Consider the following 16,655-nt stretch of genomic DNA (forward strand, 5'->3'; position numbering starts at 1 on the left):
CCGCAAAGCGCGTCATGTGATGAGGGCGGATACTGTGCTGGTAAAGGAGGACTAGTGTTACATCACAGCGGGGCGTGTCCTTTTCAGGACGCCGCCGGCCGTTGTGATGGCAACTGTGCAGTGTTGACGGCGCGACTCGCCGTCAACACTTCGCATGCGCGGGATTACGCGGTGAATGCTGGGAGATCAGCATTCACTGCATCCCGGAAGAAATACAGGAGGGCTTCAAGGTGCCCTCAATGAAGATGGCAATGTCCATCACAAGTTTTTATAAAATATCCTTTACTGCCAAAGCGCGATCGTGGCGGCTGCAAGATCGGCAATAGTAAGTAAAGAACTGTGTATTTGAACAGCAGCAGAGTAGTCTTAAAAAAAAAAAACGTTTCCCAGCAGAACCTCCGCTTTAAGGGTGTATGGGCCCTAACCCTCTTTCCCTTGCAAAATATAAAAAGGACTGATAAAATAAATAAAACCTCTTTTGCATCCAAGAAGTGTCTGGCACCCAATTACTTTCACCATCTTTGCACCCACTATGCCTCACAACCCACCACATATTGAAGGATGTCAGCGGTCTGTGGCCGTAAAGGTTCTCATTAGACTGAAAGAGGCTAAAGACTTTGCTTAATTCACAACGCCCAGGTGGCAACTCATCACACTGCACAACTGTCAGCTCAGAAATGGCATGGGTAGAGTGCTCTGTGGGGCCTGAGCTCTGTGCGTTATTTAATCCTGACTCCTAAACTCTGAGGTACTTATCCTGACCCCTAAACTTTGTGCGTTATTTATCCTGGCCCCTGTAATCAGTGTGTTACCTGATCTTGACCCCCTGCACTCTGTGAAATACTTAATCCTGACCCCTGTAATCTGTGCATTACTTAATCCTGACCTCAGCAATCTGTGCAATACTTAATCCTGACCCCTGAACTCTGTGAATTACCTAATCCTGACCCCTGTAATCTGTGCATTACTTAATCCTGACCTCAGCAATCTGTGCAATACTTAATCCTGACCCCTGAACTCTGTGAATTACCTAATCCTGACCCCTGAACTCTGTGCATTACTTAATCCTGACCTCTGCAATCTGTGCGATACTTATCCTGACCCCTGAACTCTGTGCATTACTTATCCTGACCCCTGAACTCTGTGCATTACTTATCCTGACCCCTGAACTCTGTGCAATACCTAATCCTGACCCCTGAACTCTGTGCATTACTTAATCCTGACCCCTGAACTCTGTGCATTACTTAATCCTGACCCCTGAACTCTGTGCATTACTTAATCCTGACCCCTGAACTCTGTGCAATACCTAATCCTGACCCCTGAACTCTGTGCATTACTTAATTTCTATCCCCTGAACTCTGTGAATTACCTAATCCTGACCCCTGAACTCTGTGCATTACCTAATCCTGACCCCTGAACTCTGTGCATTACCTAATCCTGACCCTTGAGCTCTGTTACTTATTCCTGACCCCTGAACTCTGTGCATTACCCAATCCTGACCCCTGAACTTTGTGCATTACCTAATCCTGATCTCTGCAATCTGTGCATTACTTAATCATGACCCCTGAACTCTGTATGTTATTTAATCCTGACTCTTTGCACTCTTTTGACCCACAGCAGCATACAGTAGGTTCAGGTTTTATTAAAAAACAAGATAATACAGCGCTAATAACTTGACCTGTGAAAAATATATGTGAAATAAATAGCCAAAAAATTATGAGTGAACACAATAAGTGAATTAACAATATAATAATCAAAATATCAAATCCATCCAAATGAATGAATAAAGTGGAAAAAATAGTCCATAAAAAATCAGTGAAATTGAGTCCAATTTGAGTGACCAACAATATCTGCTCGTGAAAAGATCCTCCACCAGAGATGAAGTAGAAAAGACACCCAATGTGTGGGAAATGAAATCTCCTTACCAGAGAAAAAGACCGGGCTTTCAACGGTCTCATAAGGTATGAGGATGTTTAAAGTCTTCCTTGAAAAGACTATTCCGGACACTGCTACTAACACCAGCATAAAAGCTCCAAGGGACAAGATCCTATTCAGATCCACTCCAGTTTAGCAATTGGCATTGATGTATTCATAAAAATAAAGAATGGTGGGAAACCACATAGTGCATTACTGTGTAAAAATTGATTTTAATAAAAACAAATGTGCACTTAAAGCAAAGACTTGGTAAAATCGCATGTGGGATATGGCGTGGAGAGGATGTCGTTTCCTCGACCCTCCGTTTGCTTCGTACCTCCGTTCGTCACGTGTCTCTCCCTCTAACGTGATGACGTCACTATGGCTAAGCTCCTCCTACGCGTTTCGTCGCAATACGGACATCTATGGGGATAGGCTGCCTAAGCTCCTTAGGCAGCCTATCCCCGTAGACGTCCATATTGCGACGAAACGCGTAGGAGGAGCTTAGCCATAGTGACGTCATCACGTTAGAGGGAGAGACACGTGACGAACGGAGGTACGAAGCAAACGGAGGGTCGGGGAAACGACATCCTCTCCACGCCATATCCCACATGCGATTTTACCAAGTCTTTGCTGTAAGTGCACATTTGTTTTTATTAAAATCAATTTTTACACAGTAATGCACTATGTGGTTTCCCACCATTCTTTATTTTTATGAATACATCAATGCCAATTGCTAAACTGGAGTGGATCTGAATAGGATCTTGTCCCTTGGAGCTTTTATGCTGGTGTTAGTAGCAGTGTCCGGAATAGTCTTTTCAAGGAAGACTTTAAACATCCTCATACCTTATGAGACCGTTGAAAGCCCGGTCTTTTTCTCTGGTAAGGAGATTTCATTTCCCACACATTGGGTGTCTTTTCTACTTCATCTCTGGTGGAGGATCTTTTCACGAGCAGATATTGTTGGTCACTCAAATTGGACTCAATTTCACTGATTTTTTATGGACTATTTTTTCCACTTTATTCATTCATTTGGATGGATTTGATATTTTGATTATTATATTGTTAATTCACTTATTGTGTTCACTCATAATTTTTTGGCTATTTATTTCACATATATTTTTCACAGGTCAAGTTATTAGCGCTGTATTATCTTGTTTTTTGTGTTTTCTTGTTTACTATGGTATTTAGTAATTAATACTGGCAGCTTTTTATTTCAATTTTACACGGTTATTTAATTGATTTCACACGTTAGCGCAGTGTTTTTTTCTGTTTACACAGAGAAATCCCTTTTCAGGTTTTATTAACCCTACGCTTTTAAGCCCTACCCATCGTTAAGGCAATGAGTCCATATGAACATCATTCCTCTACTCGTGACGCACAAGGTATTTTGCCCTTATGCCTCCAAAACCTGCTTCTAAAAGTGCATGACCAATTATTTCAGAGCCTTGAAAGTCGGGTATCCTAGATTAGAAATGCACAAACATGACTCCTCACAGCAACGTTGCTGTGACCTACAACAGATCCAAGATGGCGGCACTCAGTCTGGGGACTTTGGGATGTCTACACAAGCGAGGCTTTTACAGGCAAATAACATGCATATGTTACAATAACTGCACATATACAGTTGTGCTCATAAGTTTACATACCCCAGCAGAATTTATGATTTCTTGGCCATTTTTCAGAGAATATGAATAAAAAAACAAAAACTTTTCTTTCACTCATGGTTAGTGTTTGGCTGAAGCCATTTATTATCAATCAACTGTGTTTACTATTTTTAAATTATAAAGAAAACAGAAACTACCCAAATGACCCTGATCAAAAGTTTACATACTCTAGTGATTTTAGCCTGATAACATGCACACAGGGGGTTTGAATGGCTATTAAAAGGTAACCATCCTCACCTGTGATCTGTTTGCTTGTAATTAGTGTGTGTGTATAAAAGGTCAATGCGTTTCTGGACTCCTGACAGACCCTTGCATCTTTCATCCAGTGCTGCACTGACGTTTCTGGATTCTGAGTCATGGGGAAAGCAAAAGAATTGTCAAAGGATCTGCAGGAAAAGGTAGTTGAACTGTATAAAACAGGAAAGGGATATGAAAAGATATCCAAGGAATTGAGAATATCAATCAGCGGTGTTCAAACTCTAATCAAGAAGAGGAAAATTAGGAGTTCTGGTGAAACCAAACCACGGTCAGGTAGACCAACTAAAATTTCAGCCACAACTGCCAGGAAAATTGTTCGGGATGCAAAGAAAAACCCACAAATATCTTCAGGTGAAATACCGGACTCTCTGAAAACACGTGGTGTGGCTGTTTCAAGATGCACAATAAGGAGGCACTTGAAGAAAGATGGACTGCATGGTCGAGTCGCCAGAAGAAAGTCATTACTACGCAAATGCCACAAACTATCCTGCTTACAATACGCCAAACCGCACAGAGACAAGCCTCAAACCTTCTGGCACAAAGACATTTTGAGGGATGAGACCAAAATTTAGCTTTTTGGCCACAATCATAAACACTACATTTGGAGAGAAGACAACAAGGCCTTTGATGAAAGGTACACCATCCCTACTGTGAAGCACGGAGGTGGATCGCTGATGTTTTGGGGATGTATGAGCTACAAAGGCACAGGAAATTTGGTCAATATTGTTGGCAAGATAAATGCAGTATGTTATCAAAAAATACTGGAGGAACATTTCATTCATCAGCCAGGAATCTGCACACAGGACGTACTTGGACATTCCAACATGACAATGATCCAAAACACAAGGCCAAGTCCACCTGTCATTGGCTACAGCAGAATAAAGTGAAGGTTCTGGAGTGGCCATCTCAGTCTCCTGACCTCAATATCATTGAGCCAATCTGGGGAGATCTCAAACGTGCCGATCATGGAAGACAGCCCAAGAATTTACAGGAACTGGAAGAGGATTGGGGAGCTTTACCATCTGAGAAGGTAAAGAGCCTCGTCCACAAATATCACAAAACACTTCATGATGTCATTGATGGTAAAGGGGGCAATACACGGTATTAAGAACTGGGGTATGTAAACTTTTGATCAGGGTCATTTGCAGTGGCGGTTCTCCATAGAGGGCGCTGGAGCGCCGCCCCCTCTGGCTCTCACCGCCACTGAGTCTAATAACATAGATTCATGCATTGCACGAATCTATGTTATTATCGCCGCTGCCGCTGTTCTATTCAGATGGTCGGCGCTCATGTCCGGCCATCTGAATAACGGCAGCTGGTTGGCTGTACGGAAGTGCCTATCAGAGCCAACGGCTCTGATAGGCTTTTCCGAGTACAGCCCTCGGGTCCTGGAAGCTTATACAAGGAACGCACTAGGGATGCGCTCCTTGGATAAGACTGACAGGCGTCTTAGCCAATCAGGTTGGCTGGTTCTGGCTACCGGTAACCTGATTGGCTGAGACGCCTGTCAGTCATCGAGGGCGGTAGAAGACATCGAGGGACGTGGATGGCTGACTCCAGTAAAGGTAAGTTCCGGGCGGAGGGGGGAAAGGGGCACTTTACAGGGCACAGCGGCGACATCAATAGGCACAGTGGGGACAATGGGCACAGTGGGGACAATGGGTACAGTGGGGACAATTAAAGGGCACAGCGGCGACAATTAAAGGGCACAGCTGCGACAATTAAAGGGCACAGCAGCGACAATTTAAGGGCACAGCGGCGACAATTTAAGGGCACAGCGGCGACAATTAAAGGGCACAGTGGTGACAATTAAAGGGCACAGTGGTGACAATTGATGGCACAGTGGCTGTTTGATGGCATGGCACAGTGGTGCGAATTGATGGCACAGTGGCTACGTTTGATGGCATGGCACAGTGGTGCAAATTGATGGCACAGTGGCTGCGTTTGATTGCATGGCACAGTGGTGACAATTGATGGCACAGTGGCTGCATTTGATGGGCACAGTGAGGCTGCAATTTTTTTTTTTCGTTTGCGCCCCCCAAAAATTTCGAGCACCAGCCGCCACTGGTCATTTGGGGTAGTTTCTGTTGTGATTATGATATAAAAAGAGTAAACACAGTTGATTGATAATAAATGGCTTCAGCCAAACACTAATCACGAGTGACAGAAATGTTTTGTGTTATCATTTATATTCTCTGAAAAATGGCCAAGAAATCATAAATTCTATCAGGGTATGAAAACTTATGAGCATAACTGTATGCTTAGGGGAAGATTGTAGTTGAAATGAAAGGTATGGCAACAGGGTCCCTTTAAATGGGTAGGAAAGAGATCCTTGATTCTCCATCACAGACGCGGCACAGATAATCGCAGGTCCGACGCGTAAATTCTGAGAATTAGATCGTCAGTGTCTTTGATTAAAAAAAAAAAAATAATGAATATTAATGTGGTCAAAATAATTCTGCTTTCCTCTCTAAAAATTGACTTGAACTCAAAATAAACCTTTTTTTTTTTAACGCCGCAGCTGGTCCGGATTCCTTATATGCTAAATTGTCAGCGCGGTCTTTGAAAATATTTAGATTTATGCAATCCGTAATTGAGAAAATATTTCTATTGTCGAAGCTGGAGTGGCGACAGGCTAAAAATACATAAAAAAGTCCAATTGTTTGCAAACCATTTCTGCCGTGTTAACAATTTTCAAAGAGGAAAAAAATAAAAAAAAGGCAAAAAGGAAACGGCTACATTTTCTTCCGCACCCAGCTTTGCCTTAAAGAGACAGTGTTACTTCACCAAATCTATAGATATCTTGTGGCGGACTTTACTCTACCTTGATAAATAGAAGGTCTCATTCGCTTAGAACAGGGGTAGGCAGGGACGGACTGGCCATTGGGACTACAGGGAGTTTCCCGGTGGGCCGATGGCTCAGTGTGACGGCTTCAGTGACAGCAGACCGCCACCCCCCTCTGCCTCTCCCTCCCCGCAGCGCTCACCTCCTCTCCCTCCCCGCAGCGCTCACCTGGGGGAGCAGAGAAGCAGGGGGAGGACCAGAGCAGCAGGGGGGATGACAGAGGAGCATGGGGGAGGGGACAGACAGCTGACTTAACAGCTATGGCCTTGGAGTTTCTCACTTCTGCCTAATCTTGTCCCATGAGGGGGGGCACGGAACTGATTCTTTGCCCCGGGTGAAATAATGTCTAGCTTCCCCACTGGTACTGCCTATAAGAGTACCAGTACCAGCCGTTCTACTCTAATAAAGTAGAACGGCTAGTGGCTAGTGAAGGGGGAGAGGGGGCTTGGGTGGCCGGGGGGGGGGGGGGGGGGGTTGTCCGGCAGCCATGGGAGAGACCTGTCAAAGTGGGCCAGTCTGGATGAAGTCCAGGGCCAAATTTCTGTCCCAGTCCAGCCCTGGGGGTAGGCAACCTTTGTGCATTATTAACTCCTGATTCTGGCACTATGTGCGTTGCTTACTCCTGACCCCTGCACCCTGTGCATTGCTTACTCTTGACCCCTGCATTCTGTGTGTTGCTAACTCCAAACCCCTGCCATTTGTGTGTTACCTACTACTGACCCCTGCAGTTTGTGTGTTACTTCATCCTGACCCCGGCACTTTGTGTGTTACTTCCTGCTGAGCCCTGCACTCTGTGCGTTGAATACTCCTGACCACTGCACTCTGTGTGTTACTTGCCCCCGACCTCTGCACTCTGTGCATTGCTTACGTCTAACCCCTGCACTACGTGTATTGCTTGCTCCTGACTCCTGAACTCTGGTACTTACTTCTGACCCCTGCAGTTTGTATGTTACCTTATCCTGACCCCTGTACTTTTTGTGTTGCTTACTCCTGACTCCTGCACTCTGGTATTTTCCTTCTAAGCCCCTGCAGTTTGTATGTTACTTCATCCTGCCCTCTGTTTGTTATTAACTCCTGACACCTATACTCTTTTCACTAACTCCCGACCCCTGCACTTTGTGTGTTATGCACTCCTGGCCGCTGAAATCTTTGTTTTAACTTTAGATCCCTGCAGTTTGTGTGTTACCCCTTCTTGACTCCTGTACCATGTGTGTTAGAGCTGCACGATTAATCGTAAGAAAATCGCGATCTCGATTCACCGCCCCCCCCCCCCCCCATTAGGTCAACAATGTCAGCAAGCCTTCCTACCCCTTTATTTACTTTCTACCCCTTTATTTACATTTATTTACATTCTGTTGCCCTGAACATCTCCCATCCAGCAGCTGAATGGTGCCAGTGATGCATCATTGTGTAGCGCTACCCGACATGTTGCACGTGTCTCTCTCTCGTGGGCGGGCAATCACTTCTGCTGGTTTGGCGCCAAACTTCGCCCTATGTCTCACGCAGGGGTGGGTAACTCCTCCCACTCGAAGTTCTTGTCTGGGCATGTTGCAGGCACACGTCTCTCCGTTGCACGTGCGCCCAGACTTTTACTACCTGAGGTTAACTCCTTCCTCACTGCACAGTCCAACACTACGACAATTCCCAGCTCTCAATGGCAAAATAAAATCTCACAGTTTCGTTGTTAGAGGCAACGGCCGATCCCGGACGAGCCCCCACGTGTAGCGATACCCACGCAGGAGCCGCTGGTTATAGAATAGGGATGGCGTGTTACCTCTATGAGCACCTAGGGGTTGATAGTTGAGAGCAGCAATAATGGAATGTCCAAACAGCCGGTGTCTTTCTTGTGCTTTTATTCTCGCCCAACACGGCAACAGTAAACTTGAGGTAGATAGGTAAAAGATGGGTGAGGAGGAGAATTGCAGATTCAGGCCTAACAGCAACGGAAACAATCCTGCTTCCAGCGACACTTTATTTTCGTCGCCACTCCAGCCGGAGTGGGTATAGTGTACATGGACAGGCCTCTCACACCGACCTGGCAGCCAGGGTATCACTCGGAATACTGAGAAGAAACAAGCCTCTGCCACAGGCTTGGTAGGAATGCAGATAATGGAGTAAGTCTTGCTCAGTAATATTAATGCCCGAATCAACCTCAGGTAGTTTTCTTATTTTGGGGTCACCGACTGACAGGTTGCTAACATCCAACCTCTCAGTGTCCGGTCACCCTGATCCCCGATGAATTGTCGAGGCCCTGTTAGATTGCCTGCCTCTCTTGGCTCTCCTCAGGCTGACTCCTCACCGAACAGCTATCTCGCTTGGGATCTCTCCTCAGCACTTGGGAACCAAGTCGATCACTGGGGCCCCGCCATAGCTTCAGTTGTCCCGGGCCAACATGGTCCCGGGACCATGAACACTGCGTAGCACGTGCCCCCCGGCCTGGTGGGCCATATCGCCGGGGCCCATGATGTGTGGTCACCCTGAAGGTGGGCGCCACACCCGAAACAAGAACCCCGCCTAATGGCGTCTGCTCCAGAAGTACCCTCCCCCAGCATGCCCCGCGAGGGAAAAACCCTCCTGATCGGCTGCTGGCAGGAGGCCTCCCAGCCTGGACTCCACTGCAGCCACCTGCCGCCCCCGGGGTGGAAAAGCACCCTAGGAACACAGAATGAACCAACAGCACAGCCCAGCTGAACAGAAGCCTAATTTGGACAAATTACTTGGATGAGAGTTAACTAACTCTCTCATCCCCCTCTAAATTTAGAATAGCACCTGGACTGAAAGTACACAGGCGCTACAATTGGTTTCTAGGATGCCAGCCGCCGCCAGCATCCTAGCAACCAATGAGCCCTGAGTGGGGCTCAATTACATTGACTTGACCTGGTTTGCATTACTGGGCCAGATTCAGGTAGATCCGTGCAATATTTGCGTGGGCAAAGGGCAACGATTTTTGCTCTGCGCCCACGCAAATATTTTGAAATGCCCGCGATTCACGGAGCAGTAGCTCCGTAAATTGCGCGGGCGATATGCTAAATAGCCCGGCGTAAGGGCGCCTAATGTAAATGATCCCGCCGGGGGCGGGAATCATTTAAATTAGGCGCGCTCCCGCGCCGAGCGAACAGCGCATGCTCCGTCGGGAAACTTTCCCGACGTGCATTGCGGCAAATGACGTCGCAAGGACGTCATTTGCTTCGAAGTGAACGTGAATGGCATCCAGCGCCATTCACGAATCACTTACGTAAACGACGTGAAATTTAAATTTCACGAGCGGGAAGGGCGGCTATACTTTAGCATTGGCTGCCCCTGCTATAGCAGGAGCAGCCTTGCGCTAAAGTCGCCGTACGGAAACTCCGTACCTTGCGTGCGCAGGGCCCGCGCAACTTTTGTGAATCGGTGGTAGTATGCAATTTGCATACTATACGCCGATCACAATGGCCGCGCCCCCTAGCGGCCAACGCAAGATTGCAGCCTGAGATATGAAGGCATAAGGAGGCTTATGTCTGTCATATCCTAGGCTGCAGTCCGCGTAGCGATGTTCCTGAATCAGGGGCATTCGCTACGCGGGAGCAAAACAGCTATTGCGCCGCGCAACCTATGGTTGCGCGGGCGCAATAGCTTCTTGAATCTGGCCCACTGTTTGCAAACTGTAGCCAAAAGCACCCACAAAGGAAAGCCATGCACGCTCTCGTCCATTACTAGTCCTGAGGTCTCTCAACACAGAATAAACCTTGTCTGAAAATATCCAACGTCTGTCAACAAACCAGGAAAAACAAGTAAAACGTTGCTGACTGGATGCGAGTGGCCCCAGAAAGCGTCTTATGTTCCTGCTTGGGTTATTAACACCACAATCTCCCGTAATCCCTTCACTAGGAGACAAAACCCCTGTTTATTAAAGAATAAAACACCGGCCTGGAGAACGCGGGAGCACGGAGCTTAGGAAGTGCGCTAACTGGACAGCTGTCTCAACATGGAGCTTATCGCAGGAATCTTCCCAGAGCTGTACGGGAGATACGGAGGATCTGGGGACAATAGCTCTAATGAAATGTGCTTCAGATCTTTCCGTAGATGTAAAGATCCAGACTGACAAGATAAAAGGGTGACAAAGGAAGAGTAATGATGGAAAATATAGAGCAATCGTGGCTGCCGCACGCCTTCCTTCAATGTTCAACCCTTCCTTTTATTTCTCAAACAACGAACAAATCTTCCTCAACCTTTATCTAGTGCTACAATAAAAAAAAAATGTGAAAAGGTAAAAATGTAAAAAAATGTAAAAAGTGCTGCTTTAAATTATTCACATGAACAGCAAATCAGATTACAATGTACCCTACAGTACATTGCCAAAAGTATTGGGACACCTGCTTTTACACGCACATGGGCCCGGATTCAGAAAGAATCGCGTACGTTTGGGCCGGCGTAGCGTATCTCATATACACTACGCCGCCGTAACTTAGAGAGGCAGGTACCATAATTCAGAAACAACTTGCGTCCTAAGTTACGGCGGCGTAGCGTATATGGGCCGGCGTAAGCCAGCGTAATTCAAAGTAGGTTGGCAGTGGACGTGTTTTATTAAAATGAACCGTGACCCCATGCAAATAAGGGGCCGAACGAACGGCGCATGCGCCGTCCGTGGACGAAATCCCAGTGCGCATGCGCAGAATCACATATATACTCAATGCTTTCGACGTGAACGTAAACTACGCCCAGCCCCATTCACGTACGAATTACGCAAACGACGTAAACCACGTAAAATTTGACGCTGTCCTGACGTCCATACTTAACATTGGCTGCGCCTCATATAGCAGGGGTAACTTTACGTCGGTTGTACGCCTTACGTAAACGACGTATATTGATACGCCGGGCGCAAGTACGTTCGTGAATTGGCGTATCTTACTCATTTGCATATTTTTAATGGGAATGCCGAATGCGTCCAGCGTAACTACCGTGTTTCCCCGAAAATAAGCCCGGGTCTTATATTAATTATGCCAACAAAAGACACAGTAGGGCTTATTTTCGGGGTAGGTCTTACCATGTAATGTGCTGTCTTCTCTCCCCCTCTCTCTCCCTGCCTGTCAGGAATCCCCAGTGTGAACTGAGTTAAAATGCTTGTAAAATCTTATAATCCACTCTATTACAGTATTATATAATGTACAATGTGTGCGTTTATGTAATATAATTGTGCCAAATACATTTGTTATAGCGCCGCTCTGCACTTCTGTTACCCACCAGAGCTCTCTTCCCTGCAATTGTATTACAGAAACACACACACTGTACATTATATAATACTGTAATATAGTGGATTATAGGATTTTACAAGCATTTTTAACTAGGGCTTATTTTCGGGGTAGGGCTTATATTGCAGCCCTCCTGGAAAATAACGCTAGGTCTTATTTTCAGGGTAGGTCTTATTTTTGGGGAAACAGGGTATGCGCCCACGATACGCCGGCATAGGAAGTTACGTTGGACGGCTGAAGCCATGTTTTCAGGTGTATCTCTCTTTGTGAATCGGCGTAAAGATGCGACGGCGCACATTTGAAATTACATTTCTCTAACTCATTTCTGAATCCGGGCCATGAACTTTATTGACATCCCAGTCTCATGCCGCGTACACACAGTCGTTTTTCGGCATTAAAAAAAATGTCGTTTTTAAAAACGTCATTTAAAATGATGGTGTGTGGGCTTCACATCGTTTTTCGGCTTCTGAAAAACGACATAAAAAAATTCGAACATGCTGCATTTTTTAATGTCGTTTTTTAAAATGTAGTTTTTCGGGTTGTAAAAAATGATCGTGTGTGGGCTAAAACGACGTAAAAAAACAGTGCATGCTCAGAAGCGAGTTATGAGACGGGAGCGCTCGTTCTGGTAAAACTACCGTTCATAATGGAGTAAGCACGTTCATCACGCTGTAACAGACAGAAAAGCGCGAATCGTCTTTTACTAACAAGGAATCAGCTAAAGCAGCCCAAAGGCGAATAGAACTTCCCCTTCAGAGTGCCGTCGTACGCGTTGTACGTCACCGCGCTTTGCTAGATCATTTTTTAAAAACGATGGTGTGTGGGCAACGTCGTTTTTAATGATGAAGTTGGAAAAATTTCGTTTTTTTTCATGATGAAAAATTTCATTTTTTTTCATGCCGAAAAACGACCGTGTGTACGCGGCATTAGTGCGTAGGGTTCATTATTGAGTTGGCCCACCCTTTGCAGCTATAACAGCTTCGACTCTTCTGGGCCACCACTCAAGGCTCATTGGTTGCTAGGATGCTGGCGGCTTCTGGCATCCTAGAAACCAATGATGCATCCCTGTTACCATTCAGCTGCTGGCTAGGAAATTTTTGGCCAACGGCTGAATGTAAATTAAGGGGTAGGAATGCTTGCTGACCAAATGTGCCCATGACTTTATAAATGTCAAGGCAACCAACTGAGCCCCACTCAGGGCTTATTGGCTGGTAGGATGCTAGGGGCTGCCGGCATCTTAGAAACCAATGACACATCCCTGGCACCATTTAGCTGTTGGCTGGGAGATTCTACAGTCAGCAGCTAAATGTAAATAAAGTGGTGGGAACGCTGGTTGACAATCATTGACCAAATATGGTCATGACTGTATCAATGTCAATGCAACCAACTGAGCCTTACTCAGGGCTCATTGGCTAGGGTGACCAGACATCCTCAGTTTCAGGGGACAGTCCCCTGATTGAGGACACTGTCCCAGGACCAAGTCTGTCCCTGGTTTTGTCCCCAGATTGGATTTAATATGGGGCAGGGGCAATTTCAAAGACAATCAGTGCAGAATTAAAAAATAAATAAATAGAATTACACACCCCCGATCCACCATGACTACTAGCATAGGGGGGTTGTATTTTTCCCATTATCTGTGCCCCTTTCTGATGATCATGTGCTGGTCGGAGCGGAGGGAATATTTCTTCAGCTTCGCTCGCATGTTCTTCTGCCATGGCTCAAATCCTGGCCAGCCACCTGCCTATCTCCTTGCCTTCCCTGGCGGAGTGATCTTCCTCCGCTCCCCACCCAGTAGTAGCCGGGGCCCAAAGAGTAAGGCCTCGTACACACGACAGAGGAACTCGGCGTGCCAAACACATCGAGTTCTCTCGTCGAGTTCAGGGATGAAGCCGCCGAGGAGCTCGGCGGGCCGCCTTCTCCCATAGAACAACGAGAAAATAGAGAACATGTTCTCTATTTTCTCGACGAGTTCCTCGGCGGCTCCATCGGGCCAAAAGTGTACAGACGACAGAGTTTCTCGGCAGAATCCGGCTCTGACCGAGTTTCTCGCTGAATTCTGCCGAGAAACTCTGTCGTGTGTACGAGGCCTAACACTTGAGAGGCTGTGAGGCGGGCGGCGACGGGCAGAGAGTCACTGATTGTGGCCCTTACAATTAAAGAAAAAATATGTCCCCGGATTTCATTTTAAAAATCTGGTCACATTATCCTATGGTTACAGCATTTTTTCACACCTGAATAAATCTTTTGCACAGTACTATAGAGAGAATATTGTATATACAGATATAATGGGAAAGGGGGAGGGGTGACACTTACCAGGTGAGGCAGCCATCTTGTGAGATTTAGTTGGCCGGGAATCGAACCCGAGTCATCTGCTTGAAAAGCAGCTGTGCTTACCACTGCACCACCAACCTGAGTGTGGGAGGAAACCGGAGCACCCGGAGGAAACCCACGCAAGCACAGGGAGAATACGCGAACTCCATGCAGATAGTGTCCTGGTCAGGATTTGAACCATGGACCCCAGTGCTGCAAGGCTAACCACTAAGCCTCTGTGTTGCCCATATGAGGCCTCTGTTTTCTGAGGCCCGCCCCCGCTGAGCGGGGTAAATCAGTGATCTCCACTCAAAGCTTTTAGGAGGAGAAGCAGCCATCTTGGGCCCACCGAATGGAGCCATTTAACCTACCAGCATGTCTTTGGGCTGTAGGAGGAAACCCACACAAGCACAGGGAGAAAATGCAGACTCCATGCAGGCAGTGTACTGGTCAGGATATGAACCAAGGACCCCAGTGCTGCAAGGCAGAAGTGCTAACCACTAAGCCTCTGTGCTGCCCGATCTTAAAGCAGAACTCCACCTATAAAGGGAAGTTGGTCTTTTCCTGGTGTCCTTTGTGTGGAGTGGGAGAAATCCATGTCCTCTGCTCTGTATAGTGTCTCTATGGATAAGCTCTGTCTTATGTAAGAGGACATGAACTCACCATGAGTGTGAAATGTAGACAGACGGGGACAGGACAACTCATTAGAATGTGGAAGCCTGGCTCTTCATAGATGGTAGAGAGTCTATTTCCAGTATGGTGGATGTCCTGATGGTCCATCATCATTGTCTATGATTGTCCGTGGAGCCGCTACCAGCTCCACCTACCGCGCCCAGGTCTGCTGGTCGGCCTCTGCTGGTTTTATGGGCGTCTGAAGGGTGACCGTTTGAATGGGGCACCAGCGCTAATTCTTTGACGCTCACCTAAAAGGTATTTCCACGTTTGCAGCCATATTGGGACGACACCTACTTTATATCTCTTACATGTTCTCATCACAGTGTAAAACTTCATAAAGATTATAATGTTTTCTGCTCACCTTTAAGGAAGGAATCGCGTGGGAAAAATGACAAAAATACATGGCACCCCCAAATCTGATACCAGAACCCCAACCGAGCATGCAACCTGGCAGACTAGGAAAGGGGGGGATGAGCGTGCACCCCCCTCCACTGAGCCATACTAGACCACATGCCCCCAACATGGGGAGTGTCCTTGCAAAGGGGGGACCCCCCTCCCCCATGACAAGGCACCTCCCCATGTCGAGAGCATGTGACCTGGTATGGGTGCGGAGAAGAGGGCGGTGCATGCTCACCCCCCTCCCCCCCTTTCCTGGCCTGCCAGGATGCATGCTCAGTAAGGGTCTGGATTTTGGGTGGCCATGTTTATTTTTATTTATTCATGAATTTTTTCCATGGGGTTCCTCCTTTAATGGTGAGCAGCATATTTTACATTCTTCTTAAAGCTGTGCTATGTGAATGGGAACACGTAACAAATATAAAGAAGGTGTAAAAAATGTGGCTGAAAAATTGGAAATACCTTTTAGGTGAGCGCAGTAGATGAATCGTTGATGCAGAGAGCTGTCTTGGTACGGCCTTATCTGGTTCCTGGGAAGACTCTTCGGTTGCTGAAGTGGCAACCGCCACCAGTGTAGGGTCCTGTGTTGTTACAGTCATATCGGGCCCCTGGGGGGACTGATTAGAAGGCTCTCCATTTAATAACCTCTTTTGGTACATTCGTACTTTTAGGAACATCCATTCGTCTTATTTTTGCAGGTTTGGCCTCAGTTAGTGATTCAGAAGCTCCAAAAATGAAAATGTAGGGCTGATGGGAAGATCCTCTGGTCCCTGGGAGGGTTCCTCAGACTTTTTGTTGAGTCTTCTTCTAGGAACAGCCAATCGTCTTGTTTGACCAACTACATTGATAGTTGGTGATTCAGAAGCTCCAAAATCAACAATGGAGGGCTGATGGGAAGACCCTCTGGTTACTGGAGTGTCCGCCGCCGCCACCAGTGTAGGGACCTGTGTTGGTAAATCCGTGCCTGGTCCTTGGGAGGGTTCCTCAGACATTTTGTTGAGTCTTCTTCTAGGAACAGCCAATCGTCTTGTTTGACCAACTACATTGATAGTTGGTGATTCAGAAGCGTCGAAAAGGGAGGGCTGATGGGAAGACCCTCCGGTTTCTGGAGTGGCAGCCGCCACCAGTGTAGGGACCTGTGTTGGTACAGCCGTACCTGGTCCCTGGGAGGGTTCCTCAGACTTTTTGTTGAGTCTTCTTCTAGGAACAGCCAATGGTCTTTGACCAACAACATTGATAGTTGGTGATTCAGAAGCATTAAAAACAAAAAGGGAGGGCTGATGGGAAGACCCTTCGGCTACTGGAGTGGCAGCCGCCACCAGTGTAGGGACCTGTGTTGGTACAGCCGTACCTGGTCCCTGG

The 16,655-nt window shown here is 46.8% G+C and overlaps 1 non-coding gene across 1 annotated transcript; it reads right to left on the minus strand.

The window, feature by feature from the left end:
* Positions 1 to 14,251: 14,251 nt before the first annotated feature.
* On the minus strand, positions 14,252 to 14,323 carry TRNAE-UUC. The gene has a single exon. It is a non-coding gene; the product is annotated as a tRNA-Glu (tRNA).
* Between the last annotated feature and the right edge of the window lie 2,332 nt (positions 14,324 to 16,655).

Source organism: Rana temporaria, chromosome 1 (assembly GCF_905171775.1).
Source record: "Rana temporaria chromosome 1, aRanTem1.1, whole genome shotgun sequence".
NCBI lineage: Eukaryota > Metazoa > Chordata > Amphibia > Anura > Ranidae > Rana > Rana temporaria.